The sequence below is a fragment of the Piliocolobus tephrosceles genome, chromosome 19 (assembly GCF_002776525.5).
Source record: "Piliocolobus tephrosceles isolate RC106 chromosome 19, ASM277652v3, whole genome shotgun sequence".
Taxonomy (NCBI): Eukaryota; Metazoa; Chordata; class Mammalia; order Primates; family Cercopithecidae; genus Piliocolobus; species Piliocolobus tephrosceles.
The window spans coordinates 51,714,455-51,730,130 of record NC_045452.1 but is presented as its reverse complement, the minus strand read 5'-3'; the positions used below and the strand labels follow the sequence as shown (position 1 = coordinate 51,730,130).

General features: G+C 36.2%; 1 pseudogene across 1 annotated transcript; it reads left to right on the top strand.

Moving 5' to 3' along the window:
* Window positions 1–12,131: 12,131 nt before the first annotated feature.
* On the top strand, window positions 12,132–13,873 carry LOC111524764 (annotated as a pseudogene). The gene has a single exon (XR_002725865.2). The product of XR_002725865.2 is annotated as an elongation factor 1-alpha 1 pseudogene (transcript).
* The last annotated feature ends 1,803 nt before the right edge of the window (window positions 13,874–15,676 follow it).

The window sequence follows — 15,676 nt, the reverse complement described above, 5'->3', positions numbered from 1 at the left end:
GGATCACTTGAAGTCAGGATTGATTGGAACCCAGCCTGGACATTAAAGTGGAACCTTGCCTTTACAAACTAAAAATAAGAAAATCTGCTTGGTGTAGCAGCATGTGCCTGTAGTCCCAGCTACTCAGGAGGCTGAGGTGGGAAGATCATTTGAGGCCAGGAGTTTGAGCCTTCAATGACCTGTGGTCACAACACTGCACTCCAGCTTGGGTGACAGTGTGAGACCCCAACTCAAATAAACAATATTAAGATATAGATATTGCTTAATGTCCTTTCATTTCAACTTTGGTAAAACAACAAAGCAAATAATTCCAAAATATTTTTCTCATATTAAAAGTGGCCTGCCCCCATTTAAAGAAATGTGTCATGTTTTGTTTTGCTGCATGAATGCATTTGTTCCATCAGTGAGACACATGAATTTACTGCAGTGAGGTGTGAACGGGAGCATGAGTTACTCCAAAGAAATTATATGCAAAACCATATATACTGAGGCTTCTGTGAGTTAATTTCTTTTTGGAGTTGGCACAGAACTTTGTGGTTTGGTTTCCATTCAGTAAATATTCCCAGTGTTTATATAATGGCAAACAAAAGGATACATGCTGTGGAAGTTTGCTAGAGGGATTCAAACTTTAGGATGAATCTTTTAGTGGAAATTGAAAAACAAACAAGATTTATCTTCAAGAAGTGTATGTTTAATATATATGAAATACAAGTAATCACATGTGCAGCATATTCATTCAATAGAATCTTTCTTTATGTTGTTTTAAGAGTATTTACAAAAATGAAAGAAAAACTGTGCAGAGAACAAGTTTTCTTCATAATCAGGAACAATGTTTATTTCTAAAATTAATAACAATATATGCATTACCTTTTAGAATAATAAGTATAATGGAAGCTATGTCACCACTTATATTTTCTTTTGGAAACATTTTACAATCATTATGGGTTTTGGGAATTTTCAGAGGCACTAATGCATCGTCAGTATTCGGTAATTCTGAAAAATAAAAGTACCGACATTAAGAAATATTCACTGACATGTGGTAGATTCTCGGATATGAATGCGATGGTCCTCGAAACATGGAAAGTCTGCTGTCACGCTGCATGCCACATCCTGTCAGAACTGGAGTCACACTACAAATCACTTAAATGAGGCTGGAAACCTTTCCAGACAATAGAACATGTAACTCTTGAAAATGAGACAAAGAGTTACTGGATCACTCCTTGGTCATCATCACACTGAAATAACATTTAGTGTTTAGCAGTGAAGAATAGGTTACTTTTAAGTGACTGGAATATAAGGTTACAAGGAAAATCATTTAGTGGCAATATTTAGTAAAAAAAAATTCTCTTTCAACAGCAAGTTTTGCAATTTCATAATTTCAAAAGGGCATTTAATAAAAAGGTTTCCTCTTATCCTGGCCACAATTCCCTTCTTTAGTGGTGATATTTTTAACTTCTCATAGACTCTTTCAGAATATACCTATGGTTATATGAGTAAAGTTGAATATACACTCTTAGTTTCTCCATTTTATTACACAATTATAGTACACACTCACATATATGATATATATTTTATATAGTATGTTATATGACATATTTTATATATATTATATGAGTTTATATATTTGATATATATTATATTACATGACATGGTTTATATATTATATTATGTGACACATATTTTTATATATATTATATTATGTGACATATATATATATATATAACTTTTAGAACCTGGCTGTTTTCTTTTATTCTGCAATCAATATATCTTACTTATCCTTCTACTTTAATATTGAAAGATTTTTTTTCCTGGTTAATCATCATATTTAATATTATTTATTTGTTTAAGTAAACACATACATACATCATGCTTATTTACTCAGATGACAATCTAAGTGTAGTATTAATTTATTTAACTAGTTGTTTTTGATGAATAATCACTGTCCAAACCTTGACTAGGAAAAGAAAATGGCTACAAAGAATACCCACTATGTTCCTTATTGTACACATGTGTGAGTACATGTTTGTAAGATACATTCTTAAAAATGGCACTGTCTTTTCATAGACCACATGTGTCTTCAATTTCAGTAGCTATTGCCTAGTTGATTATGTTATTGATCTTTCAGATTTTTGCCACGCCCCAAAGGTAAAAACCAGTAGTATAAGGTCTTTCTTTCCTTACTTTTAACTAGTCTGATTGATGCTAAGCCTATTTAAGATGAATTAGAACATGAGGTTGACCTTGATGAAGACAAAAGAAAAAGGAATACAGAAAGAGGGAAAGGAAGGGAGAGAGGGAATTAAAAAAAAAAGAAGAAAGGAACAAAAGATGGAAGGAAAGAAAAGAAAGTGAGAAAGGGAAGAGAGAAGGATAAGAAACAAGGAAAAAAATGGAAGAAGGTAAGAGGAAATGACAAAAAAAGGAAGAGAGAGAGAAATAAAAAGAGAGAAAGAAAGAAAAAGAAAAAGGAGGAAGGAAGAGAGGGAGAAAGGCAGTGCTGTGGAACATATTCCAGGCGGTTGTGAAAGAATAAAGGGGATCTAGATGAAGCAGGGAACACATATGTGCAATGGGCAGTGTGTTTCAGTAAATCAGTGCCAGACAGTAGAGTTTAGATCCAATGCATCCTATCATCACTAGTGAAGTGTCCTGAACAGAAACAGTCAGGGATGAAGTTAGTATTGTATGTTAGAATTTGTGGAACAAGATACATGCAGTGAAAGAGTAGTAAGAGAGACAGATGAACTGACATCTACAGCCATCTTGACCTAAGGTGATGTGTGTGATGAGAGCTAAAAGGAGATGAATAAATACATGAAACAAGATTTTCAATTATACTATTTTAGCTCTCCTAGAAAGTGGTGTTTCTGTTTTTATGGAAGTAAAGGGGAACAGGCAATATAATTGGTTGAAGAATGTTTTTCCTCTATTTCAATTTAATTGACAGAGGAAACCCTTTAAAAAATAACTTATAGAATATTTATCTAGTCAGGGGAATTATTGAAATAACTGAATATATTTGGCAATAAACTCACGGCAATTTTTAGGAATCTTTACCCCTCTTCACCTCTTTAATCTCGATCAGTAACTTCCTCCCCCAACTACCCAAACTAAGTGTACATTGTATATGGAGCATTTGAAGTCACTATGTACCTATATAGCATTAAGATAACCTGTTTAACACTTCCCATCACAAAATCCCTAAGTTAGAGTCTTAGATATAGAAATTCTGGAACCACCATTGACCTCATTGTCTTGAGAGGTATGATCTGTGTCATCTTACCTAACTGTGGTTTTGGCACGATTTATAGGTAAGCTCTACAAAGGTAGGGATGTTTTCTTGTCCATCGCTGTTTTCTTAGTACCTAAAACAGTGCTGTGCACATTGAAGATACACTTTAAATTAAAATATCTCAACATTTCAATATTTGTTAAATAGCTCTCTGTATGTTGGAAGTCTAATTGTACAGTAGAACTAAGGTTAAGGAGGCATTATAAACTAAAGAACCACATGTCTCACTAGAAAACAATGTTTATTCCATTTTTCTTAATGTCGTAGTGACAACTCAGTGATCTCAACGGCAAGTTCTGTTCTCCCTGCAGGATCAAGCCCTTTGAATATGGTTGTTATTTTTTGTGTTTTATGTTTCTTTTTTTGCAATGTAAGTTTCAAGTATCATTATTCTCATGTGTTGAATATTAGCAAGCCAGCTGCTTGAGTCAATTTAAAAGCATTTAATTTTGTTTTTCTCTCATAGCTTCTGAGCCCACCCAAGTGTACTGCAATCCATCAAGACAGAAAACCCTGCATTTTGTGGCCCAGAGTATTTGGAATTGGTTTAGCTGTACCTGGATCCAAGCTGATTTGTCTTCAACCTCCCAGACTTAACTGTCGAAGTCTATAGCATATTAAGCATTTAGGTCTACAGCGCCACAGCCATTCACTGACCTGGCTCTAATTTTCACTTCGAGTTAGTACTTTTTGATTTGGGATTGTGAAAAAGCAAAAATATTTGTCAGACACCCACTGCCAGGAATGCTGAATTTAATTTCAGGACTTCTACTGCAGGAAACAAAAAAAAAGTTAATTTTCCCACTTGGAGTTTTTATCCATGGATATTAGGCTACAATATTTTCCCCAGAGTTATCTTTCCTGCTTCCTTCTTTTGGCAAAACTTAGATGGAGGTGAGTTTCCTCAATGTGGGTGGAAGGTTAAAGCAATAAGAACTTGCGGTTGCTGGCCTTCCTTGTAGCCTGGTTCCTGAATGCATTTAGGTTGATGTGGCATCGTAACACTCTCTAGGGCTTACAGGAAAATTTCATTCTGTTCCGGAAGCTGCTGTGAGCCAGCGGCTATGAACTTGTGGCCCAGCCACAGGGAATCGGGAACTTCTGAGTTAGAGCCCAGACACCACTGAGTCTCACTGAGTGACCTCAGGCAAGTTACTTAACATTTGCCTGCTCCTCATTTTCCAGTTGTAAAATGGAAAAAAAAAAAACATATTTGCTCATTCAAGTTAAGCAGTTTGCAAGTTGTTCCTACTATAATGTGGGTTAATTTTTATGTATGTTTTTGGTTTTCATTTTTTGCTTTGTTTTTTCGTAACAAATTTAAAAGGGGAAAGGGGTGTAATTTTATTTTTTAAAAGATGACACATAAAAATTGCCACAATTCGAAGTGAACTTAAAATATGTCAAGTATATAAAAATATAAATATATAACCTTTTTTGAGCTACACTGTAACACTCATTAGATATTCCCTACCAATTATAGTGTGACGCCAATGAAGATGAAGTTTTTTCATGTTTTCTCTCTACTGTAGCCCCAGAATTTAGAACAGAGCCTACCATACAATAAATGCTCAAAGTACTTGCTAAATGCATTTAATGAACAAATTAATGAATGAAAGCATAATTAGTCCAAGAAAATTATAGAGTAAGTTCTTAATTTTACTATATATAGACATTTGTTTCTTAATTAAGAATTAGAACCATAGTCAGAAAACAAAAACAATAAAAATTATAACTATCAATTTATGATACTATAGAATTATTTACTGACTCTTTGGCTATCTAAAAATCAAAGACATCTGGGGAGCCTACAGAGCTTAAGTTAAAACACTGTTGTTCTATACACTTTCATACCCCAAATAATTATTTATTAATTTTTTTTTTTTTTTTTGAGACGGAGTCTCATTCTGTTGCCCAGGCTGGAGTGCAGTGGTATGATCTCAGCTTACTGCAACCTCTGCCTCCTGGGTTCAAGTAATTCTCTTGCCTCCACCTCCCGAGTACGCTTCAGGTGCGCGACATCAAGCCCGGCTACTTTTTTGTATTTTTAGTAGAGATGGGGTTTTGCCATGTTGGCTAGGCTTATCTTAAAACTCCTGAACTCAAGTGATCCGTCCACCTCGGCCTCCCAAAGTGTTCAGATTATAGGCATGAGCCACTGCGTCCCGCCTTTTATTAATATTTTTTAATGTTACCTATTATTTCAGGAGATTGCAGCAGAAGAGAATCGTATTTGACAAAGACGCATAAAAGAGTAATTACCTAGCTGAAATAGATAGTTTTGAAATGTAAAAAGAATGGGAAATTTTACTCAAAAGAACATGGTAAATTAAACATTGACATAATGCCAAACCAACTTTCTAAAACTCATTTCATTTGGAGACAAGATATACTTTTGTTCTTATTTTAGAATATTACTTTAGCATTTAAAAATAATTAAACATTTTCCCATTGTAGGATTAAAAAACTTAATTTCTGGAATTTTCTTTTTATTTTTATAAATTACTGTGGCATCAGACAGAGTTGTTTAAAGAGTAAATAAGAAGTGCTACAGCAGTCTCACTAAATGGCAGGAAAAAGGAAGCTGAAAAGAAGTTAAACACAAATTTCTAACTTTTATTTTATCACAATCTTTGAAGGTATTAAAAGGAAAAACCAATGCATTGTAGTAGATTAGTTTTAGGTTGAAATGAAAGATTTGCTTATTGTTTTACTTGGGAAAAAAAGGTGAGTTTGTCAGAGAATTGACATTTTTTAAATTTCAATTTAAGAGTTAATAGAAACACTTTTACACTGTTGGTGGGAATGTAAATTAGTACAACCATTGTGGAAGACAGTGTGGCGATTCCTCAAAGATCTAGAACTAGAAATACCATTTGACCCAGCCATCCCATTACCAAAGGTATATCCTTTGGTATATACCCAAAGGATAAATCATTCTACTATAAAGACACATGCACACATGTTTATTGTGGCACTATTCACAATAGCAAAGACTTGGAACCAACCCAATTGCCCATCAATGATAGACCGGATTAAGAAAATGTGGCACATATACATCATGGAATACTGTGCAACCATAAAAAAGGATGAGCTTATGTCCTTTGCAGGGACATAGATGAAGCTGGAAACCATCATTCTCAGCAAACTATCACAAGAACAGAAAACCAAACACCGCATGTTCTCACTCATAAGTGGGAGTTGAATAATGAGAACACATGGACACAGGGAGGGGAACATCACACACCAGGGCCTGTTGAGGGATGGGGGGCTAGAGGAGGGAGAGCATTCGGAGAAATACCTAATGTAGGTGACAGGTTGATGGGTGCAGCAAACCACCATGGCACATGTATACCTATGTAATAAAACTGCACATTCTCTGTATGTACCCCAGAACTTAAAGTGTAATTTTTAAAAAGTGAGAAAAAAAAGTTGGAATGCATTGACAATGACTCACTTATTGAAATAACTGGACCAAGGTAGGAGCTTAGGTTATATGATGTTGCCATTATTATTTTCAATGAGAGCAAAGTAATTACCCTCTTTGATGTAGATATCTTTTAGCCACACTCTAGGAGTGAAGATTTCTGTGGACATTTGTTCTGAACATAAACAACTCCAAAAAATTACTCAGATTCTTGCTAAAGTTCTTTTCCTTTTGGTGTTCTTTAATGTTCTTCTGAAGGCACATAGCAGAAAGCCTCCATTTAGTGCTGAGAGCTTTAATGCCCCTCATCTCCCACTAATCTTTTTTTAATGATGGGAAGGAATGTTTAAAATCACTAAATCCTTGTAATGACTTTTCTATTGCTGCTGTAACAAATTATTGCTAGACGTTTAACAAGTGCAAATTTATTATCGCACAGTTCTGCAGGTCAGAAGTCAGGTGGGACCAACCGGATCTTCTACTCTGGGTCTCACAAGGCCAGTGTCAAGATGCTGTCATGCCAGGGTTTTTTATCTGAAAGCTTCTGAAGAGAATCCATTTCCAAGCTCATTCTGGTTGTAGAGAGAATCCAGTTTATTCTTGTTTTGGTGATCAAGGTCCCAACTTCCTTGCTGGCTGTCAGATAGGGTTTGCATTTAGCTTCTTAGGGCCCTCCTCTAATCTTTGCATGCGGCTTGATGACTCAGTCAGCAAAGTGTATCAAATTCTTTTCACATTTAGAATCTCTCTGACTTCTCCTTATCTCTGCCTCCAAACAGAGGACATTCTCTGCTTTTAAGGGCTTATATGATTAGATCGGGTTCACTTGGATGATCCAAAATAATCTCCCTATTTTTACATCATTCACTTGAATTGTATCTACAGAAGATTTTTCTGCTATTTAATATGATATATTCACAGGTTCAGGAAGTGAACATCTTTAGGAAGACATTCTGCCCATCACATTCTTGAATTCACTAATTGTTGGAACTGTTAGAATAAATGGATAAGAAAAAAAATATGGCCTAACCTAGAGATGGCAAAATTGAAATATTTAGAAAGAACTGTGGAATGCAATAGACAAAAATCTGAGCATCCTACGCTGTAACATGGAAGTTCAGATCCAAGGCCTCTTTTGATTAACTTTTCCAAGATGCTGATATCAGATGAGCTCATCTGGAAATAATTAGACTTAAAAAAATCGTCTTTGAATTAAATTAAAAATCTGAAAACTAGAAAGGATAGGATGTTGCTTAAATCAAGATTACGACCAGACCCAATAATGATCTTAGTTTCATTGTATGGATTCCAATCCTTTTTCACCAAATAATTTCTTTATTTTTTCTTTTTTGCTTCTGTGTTTTATAGTTTTGAATCCAGCTGATTAGTTTTAATCTTGGACATATCTTGTTTTTGTTACCATTGTTGATGGTGGTTGGTTCGTTGGTTGATTTTTAAGTGCGTTATGGTGAGAAGTCTGCAGATACTTCCAATTTTTCAGGAATGTTTTGAAAAAGCACTTTCACTGTGCTCCCTTCCAGTTCTCCTCCTCCTAGACTGTCCTTGTTGCTTCTTGAATAAACCAAGCTCATTCCAACCCTTAGACATGGTTTCTTTCTTACGGAGGGTGCGTTCCTTGATTGTCATTGACTGATTCCCTGACGTTCTTCAGATTCAGTTTGCTCATCATCATCTAGGAATTCTATTTGTCTACCAATATAAAGTATACATTCACCTATTCAATGTCATGTTACTCCAGTTCATTTTTTTTTCCATAGAACCTGTCACCAACTGACATTTTTTATCGTTTATTTATTTTTCATCGAATATTTTTTCCTATCTCTTCCTATAGTAGTACTAATGAATGAATGGATAAATAGATGCAAGTATATAATTGCAGCCTTTTATTTTTGAACATTCTTCAAGACAAAATGATATGGATTACCTATAATTCCAGATTTCTGGCTACTGATACATTAGAACAAAAGCTCAGAATAAAATATTTTTTGCTTTAATTAATGGATATGATATAACAATAACTTAAGATGGTAACATTTGTGGCTCTTTCCAAAACCCACTGTGATTTTCCATTGTCTACATTCTCCAATTGTCCCCATAGGGCCATTATTGAGATCCACTCTCCCATGCTACTGCCCTGTGTTTGGGGCTTACTTTTACGCTTTCATCAAGATCACACTGGTAGGAAGCAAACATCTCGATATGGATTTATCAGTTAATCTCTGGCACAGAGTGTTAAACCTGTCTAGAGTTTCAAATAGCATAATATGTTTTTTCCAACCACTATATAGACTGTCATGTGTCCTGTGAAATACTACAGTGGCTATACTTCAAGTCCAAGTTAATGTTAAGAGCAAGTTTTGAGAGGAGGGTCCATTTTTTTGTACTTTTCACAAAGACCCATCTGAAAACAGTTACAAAAGTCTTGGGAACAGTTTTTCATAGCTTATCACCTCGTGTTCCCTCTGGCAGACACACACGGCCACCCTGTAAGTCACAGGGATGGGTTTTCTGTGGTAATTGCTAAAGCATCATCTTCCTGGAGTCTTTTCTTGTTTTTATGACTTCTGCATACACTTTTGATTGATATTTAGGCAATAGTGGATATATGATATTTTTCAGGAAGTTAGAGATTCCTTTAGATTTTTTAAAGAAGAGATCCAATATTTTCAAAGCCTTGGAATTTGTTTCCAAAACTTCAGAGAGTAGGGGGAAAGGGTGTAGCACTGGCTATACTGTAGTTCCTGGTAGGGTGTGGAAGATGGTGTGGTGAACTTGATTTTCTGTTTCAGAGATTAAAACAATTTTCTGAGGAAAAACATCTTTCAAAAATCTTTTGGAGTATCCAGGGAGATTTCCTTCCAAGTGATTATTCCATGAAGGTAAAGAGGTGATTCAGCCAGATGTGCTATTTCTCATTTGGATAAACTTTTGATGGTCTCTACTGAGGGACTCGAGTTTCCAACTTTCTGGACTCTGTCCAGCTGTTGTATTAGGGGAATGCATTTTTCAAATATATTAGAGAATGTAAGTCCTTCAAAGTACATCTCTGACAAGTGTTTCTATAAAACTGAATGACAATTGTGGCATCCAAAAATAGTAGAAATGTGTTATCTTTTGCATATCACAACAGTACAAAGAAGAAAGATGTGTGTTGCTCCCTGAACTGTAGTGCTTTTCTAAAATATGTTTGAACTTCAGATGTGTTTGCTTAAGGATGTGATGGAACTAATATTCTTTATTTTGTGGTAATGATTACTTGAGCACTGTCTGTGCCTTTTTTTTTTTTTTTTCCAAAGGAAGTACATTCTAACCATTGCTTAATATCTGGCAGTCATTTAAGCAATAGAAAGAAACATTTGATTTTTTTTGCATCAGTTTCCATCCAAATAATAATATCAAAGCAAAAAAGTACCCAGACACTGGTTATAAAAATATAGAAATTGTGGCAACAGCCAATTAGTTCCCAGAAAGTCTTTCGGTTTCATAAAACTTTCCATAATAATCATGCATTGGAAAATCTTCTGATACAAACAGGAGTCATAGTCAGGCTAATACATTAAATGAATCTAATTTATCCTCCTATTTCCAAAAAAGAAAACACATAGTCTGAAATAGGATTCACAGAACAACAACAAAAGCAACAAAGATCAATATATATTTAGTACAGAGTAACTGAGGCAGGAACACTGCTATATTCACACACGATTACATTCATACATTGTTCACATGAAGCAATTGTTGAGTGCCTGAAATATTTCAACATGCAATGCAACTCTGACCTGAGGTAGGATACAACAGGAAAAAATCAGGGATTTTCCTCAAATCAATTCAATGCTGGTAACAAGTGCTTCAAAGACTGGTCTATGGTTTCCACAGCGTCATTCCCCAGGAAATGTACCCTCAAATAACAATATACCTTCTCTTCACTCTGTGCCATGGATAAGTTTTAAACAGGGAAACTTTAAGATTGAGAAACTCTATGCTGTTTTACAGCTCCCTTCCTTAGAGCAACTTTGGGATTTTAAATAAGTACCTTATGAAGTTAAGTAATATGTGTTCTGTTTCCAGTACACTCTGAATATATGACTATATTAATTTTGGTGATTAGATCTATATTTTACCATGGTTGTATTTCTTGCTCCCAATAGAGGAAAAGCAACCATAAGCCCCTTTTCACATGTTTAGTGATAACAATCACTTTTAAAATAACTTTTTGTGAAATGACATCCCTCTTGATAACTTCACACATCATTTGGATTTCAGACCTTGGCCATATATTCAGTTAATTTGATTTGAATGTAATACAGAGCTGGGATAAGATCCTGCTGAACTGCATACAAGTTAACTCCTTCTCTCCTCAGCCTCTCCTCATTTAAGATAAATATGTCATCTGTTTTCTATTGGGATCTTGACTAAGACAGTGTTGTTACAAAAGTCTAAATATGTTGTGTCTACTGTAATTTGTTTCTGTTTTGTTTTGTTTTGTTTTTGGAGACAGTCTTACTCCATTACCCAGGCTTGAGTGCAGTGCGATCCTGGCTCACGGCAACCTCTGCCTATTGGGTTCAAACTATTCTTGTGCCTCAACCGCCTGAGTAGCTGGGATTACGGGCATGTGCCACCATGCCCGAGTTTTGTAATTTTAGGAGAGACGGGTTTTCACCATGTTGGCCAGGCTAATCTCGAACTCCTGAACTCAAGTGATTCACCCGCCCCAGCCTCCCAAAGTGCTGGAATTACAGGAATGAGCCACTGTGCCCGGCTACTGTAATTTGAATCAAGATATTTCTCATGTAAATAATAATGTGAACATCTTAATTTCAGAAAATATTCACTAATTAGACTCATTTTTTTCTATAGGACTCTTCATTTAAACAAAATCTCAAAAGCATATAAAACACAAATGTTCCAAGTCTTGCCAACTTTTGACTACATATGTATTTGTGTACCTAGATTATGTTCACAAGAGACCCACTAATGTAAACAGATAAAACATGAGTTATCAAAGAGTCTTTCCCCTTTATTTCTGAAATTCAAAATGCATGCCCACATGCTCTTAAAACCAGTCTTAGCTATTGTGAAAAACTGAAAGCAACATATGCTGATTGCCAAATTTTTCCATAATTCTGTCTCCTAGGCATATAGAAGAATCGTAATTTTTGTCCCCCATAAAACTAGGTAGGGCTACTTGACTTGACTTGGTCAATGAAATAAGAGCAGAAGTGAAATGTCACTGCCTCTGAAAACAAGAGCCAGTGTCTAGTTCACCAAGCTGCCTTCTTTCCTCATGCTCCAGAAAGTTTGAAGACATAACTCAAAATGAAGCTTCTAGCAACCTGGAGTCAAATAACTCAGATGAGGAGACCACCCCTGTCAAAACAGTATGAACGCTTTTTTGCAACGGGTTTGCCGCCAGAACACAGGTGTCGTGAAAACTACCCCTAAAAGCCAAAATGGGAAAGGAAAAGACTCATATCAACATTGTCGTCATTGGACACGTAGATTCGGGCAAATCCACCACTACTGGCCACCTGATCTACAAATGCGGTGGCATCGACAAAAGAACCATTGAAAAATTTGAGAAGGAGGCTGCTGAGATGGGAAAGGGCTCCTTCAAGTATGCCTGGGTCTTGGATAAACTGAAAGCTGAGCTGGAACGTGGTATCACCATTGATATCTCCTTGTGGAAATTTGAGACCAGCAAGTGCTATGTGACTATCATTGGTGCCCCAGGACACAGAGACTTCATCAAAAACATGATTACAGGGAGATCTCAGGCTGACTGTGCTGTCCTGATTGTTGCTGCTGGTGTTGATGAATTTGAAGCTGGTATCTCCAAGAATGGGCAGACCCGAGAGCATGCTCTTCTGGCTTACACACTGGGTGTGAAACAACTAATTGTTGGTGTTAACAAAATGGATTCCACTGAACCACCCTACAGCCAGAAGAGATATGAGGAAATTGTTAAGGAAGTCAGCACTTACATTAAGAAAATTGTCTACAACCCCGACACAGTAGCATTTGTGCCAGTTTCTGGTTGGAATGGTGACAACATGCTGGAGCCAAGTGCTAACATGCCTTGGTTCAAGGGATGGAAGGTCACCCGTAAGGATGGCAATGCCAGTGGAACCATGCTGCTTGAGGCTCTGGACTGCATCCTACCACCAACTCGTCCAACTGACAAGCCCTTGCGCCTGCCTCTCCAGGATGTCTACAAAATTGGTGGTATTGGTACTGTTCCTGTTGGCCGAGTGGAGACTGGTGTTCTCAAACCCGGTATGGTGGTCACCTTTGCTCCAGTCAATGTTACAACTGAAGTAAAATCTGTTGAAATGCACCATGAAGCTTTGAGTGAAGCTCTTCCTGGGGACAATGTGGGCTTCAATGTCAAGAATGTGTCTGTCAAGGATGCTCGTCGTGGCAACGTCGCTGGTGACAGCAAAAATGACCCACCAATGGAAGCAGCTAGCTTCACTGCTCAGGTGATTATCCTGAACCATCCAGGCCAAATAAGTGCTGGCTATGCCCCTGTGTTGGATTGCCACACGGCTCACATTGCATGCAAGTTTGCTGAGCTGAAAGAAAAGACTGATCGCCGTTCTGGTAAAAAACTGGAAGACGGCCCTAAATTCTTGAAGTCTGGTGATGCTGCCATTGTTGATATGGTTCCTGGCAAGCCTATGTGTGTTGAGAGCTTCTCAGACTATCCACCTTTGGGTCGCTTTGCTGTTCGTGATATGAGGCAGACAGTTGCCATGGGTGTCATCAAAGCAGTGGACAAGAAGGCTGCTGGAGCTGGCAAGGTCACCAAGACTGCCCAGAAAGCTCAGAAGGCTAAATGAATATTATCCCTAATACCTGTCACCCCACTCTTAATCAGTGGTGAAAGAACGGTCTCAGAACTGTTTGTTTCAATTGGCCATTTAAGTTTAGTAGTAAAAGACTGGTTAATGATAACAATGCATCGTAAAACCGTCAGAAGGAAAGGAGAATGTTTTGTGGACCACTTTGGTTTTCTTTTTTGTGTGTAGCAGTTTTTAGTTATTAGTTTTTAAAATCAGTACTTTTTAATGGAAATGACTTGACCAAAAATTTGTCATAGAATTTTGAGACCCATTAAAAAAGTTTAATGAGAAAAAAAAAATATAAAACAGTATGAACACTTAGGATCTGCAAGCAATATACTTAGCTTTTTAACCTACTGAGACTAGGGGATGTTTTTGTTACTTCAGCATAATCTTGCCTACTGATACAACTACTGTTACCAGCCATTGTCCACCTGTGTTTCTTTCTTTCTCTTCAGCTCAGAAATCCCTTTTGCCATGCAACTGTTACAACTAGCTATCATGCAATCACCTATGTTCTACAGATGCCGCATAAATATCCAGTATCCTCTATTGTTGCTAGATGCTATGCAAAGGAAGAGGAGATGGCCTTCTTTGAAACACTGTGCCACTTGGACAGCCAAAGAAGGCTGCTTCTGTTGCAGTTAAACAGTATCTCTCTTTAACAACTGTATTAGTTCTAGTCATTGTCCTTGCCATGAATAGCACTGATAGTTTTACTCCTGTCTTCAAGAAACACATTTCCGAATTAAGAGACTAAGTAGGGAAATTATGTTCTGTAACATCTCCCATTCTCCTATTCTTTCTCTTGTCCCACATAAATACAAAAACAAAAATCTCTTTTTTGCTCTCTTATAAAACAAATGTTCTCATGCTAATCATTGAATGTAAACAGTTGGTGGTATTGAGAGTGGGCAGGGAAGTTGTTCAGGCTAGTAGAATCTGAGTCATACTTCACCCACCAAAAAATGTCAGGTTCCAACAACAAAATAGATCATCTGAAGCTGGTGCCTCACGTCTTTTTCCTGTTTTACCAGTGATTTTATTGGGGTTTTAAAAGCCACTGAACTATACAATCTTTTAATCTGGATAAGTAATAGTCCATCATAGATTTGAACTATTATATAGTCTTTTTATTATTATTATTTACTGTTAGATTATTTTTCTCCCAATTGTTTATAAATAATGTCTATTCACATTAGATGGTACCTTTATTGGGTGATTCCTCATGTATATTTATAAGTCAGCTCAAAGTTACAATTTCAAAGATAGATATTAACATAAAATACTTAGAATGCAATGAAAATTCTGGTTCTCTGTGAATGACTTGCTCTTAGTTTAAATTTTTATTGAACTGTTTCTGTAGCATAATATATTTTATATTAGATTTATTCTTCAAAAACAGGGAATAAATAAAGGCTGCCTGGACCACATGATTTGACTATTTTTATTTTGCATGTAGTGATATAAGTCACAGATTCTTTTTTTCTCATTCTCATCTCCCAGTTTTCCCAGCTACCCATTTAACCAGCCAGCCACTCTCCAGTTACACACCAATGTGCTACATCTTCTTTTTATCAACTTATCCTTTTATCTAATACTTCAATGTAGTATTTTTCTAGTATTTGCACTTCATATCTACTGTATCTGAAGTAAATACATGTATTTTAAAACTTTATGAATATTTTAAAATTTTATCAAAATAGTACATGTACAACACTTAAGCAAAATAATGTCAGTAGGTTAATATTTTAAAATAGCAGTCACTGTCCCATCCCCTCTTCTTCAGGTTTTATTTTTATTTTTAACTTTTATTTTAGGTTTGGGAGTGTATGTGAAGGTTTGTTACATAGGTAAACATGCATCATGGGGGTTTGTTGTACATATTATTCCATCACCCAAGTATTAAGTGCAGTATCCAATAGTTATCCCTTTGCTCCTCTTTGTTCTCCTGCCATCCCACCTCAAGTAGACCCCAGTGTCTGTTGTTTCCTTCATTGTGTTTATAAGTTCTTTTCATTTAGCTCGTATTTATAAGAGAGAACATGCAGTATTTGATTTCTGTTCCTGCATTAGTTTGCTAAGGAAAAT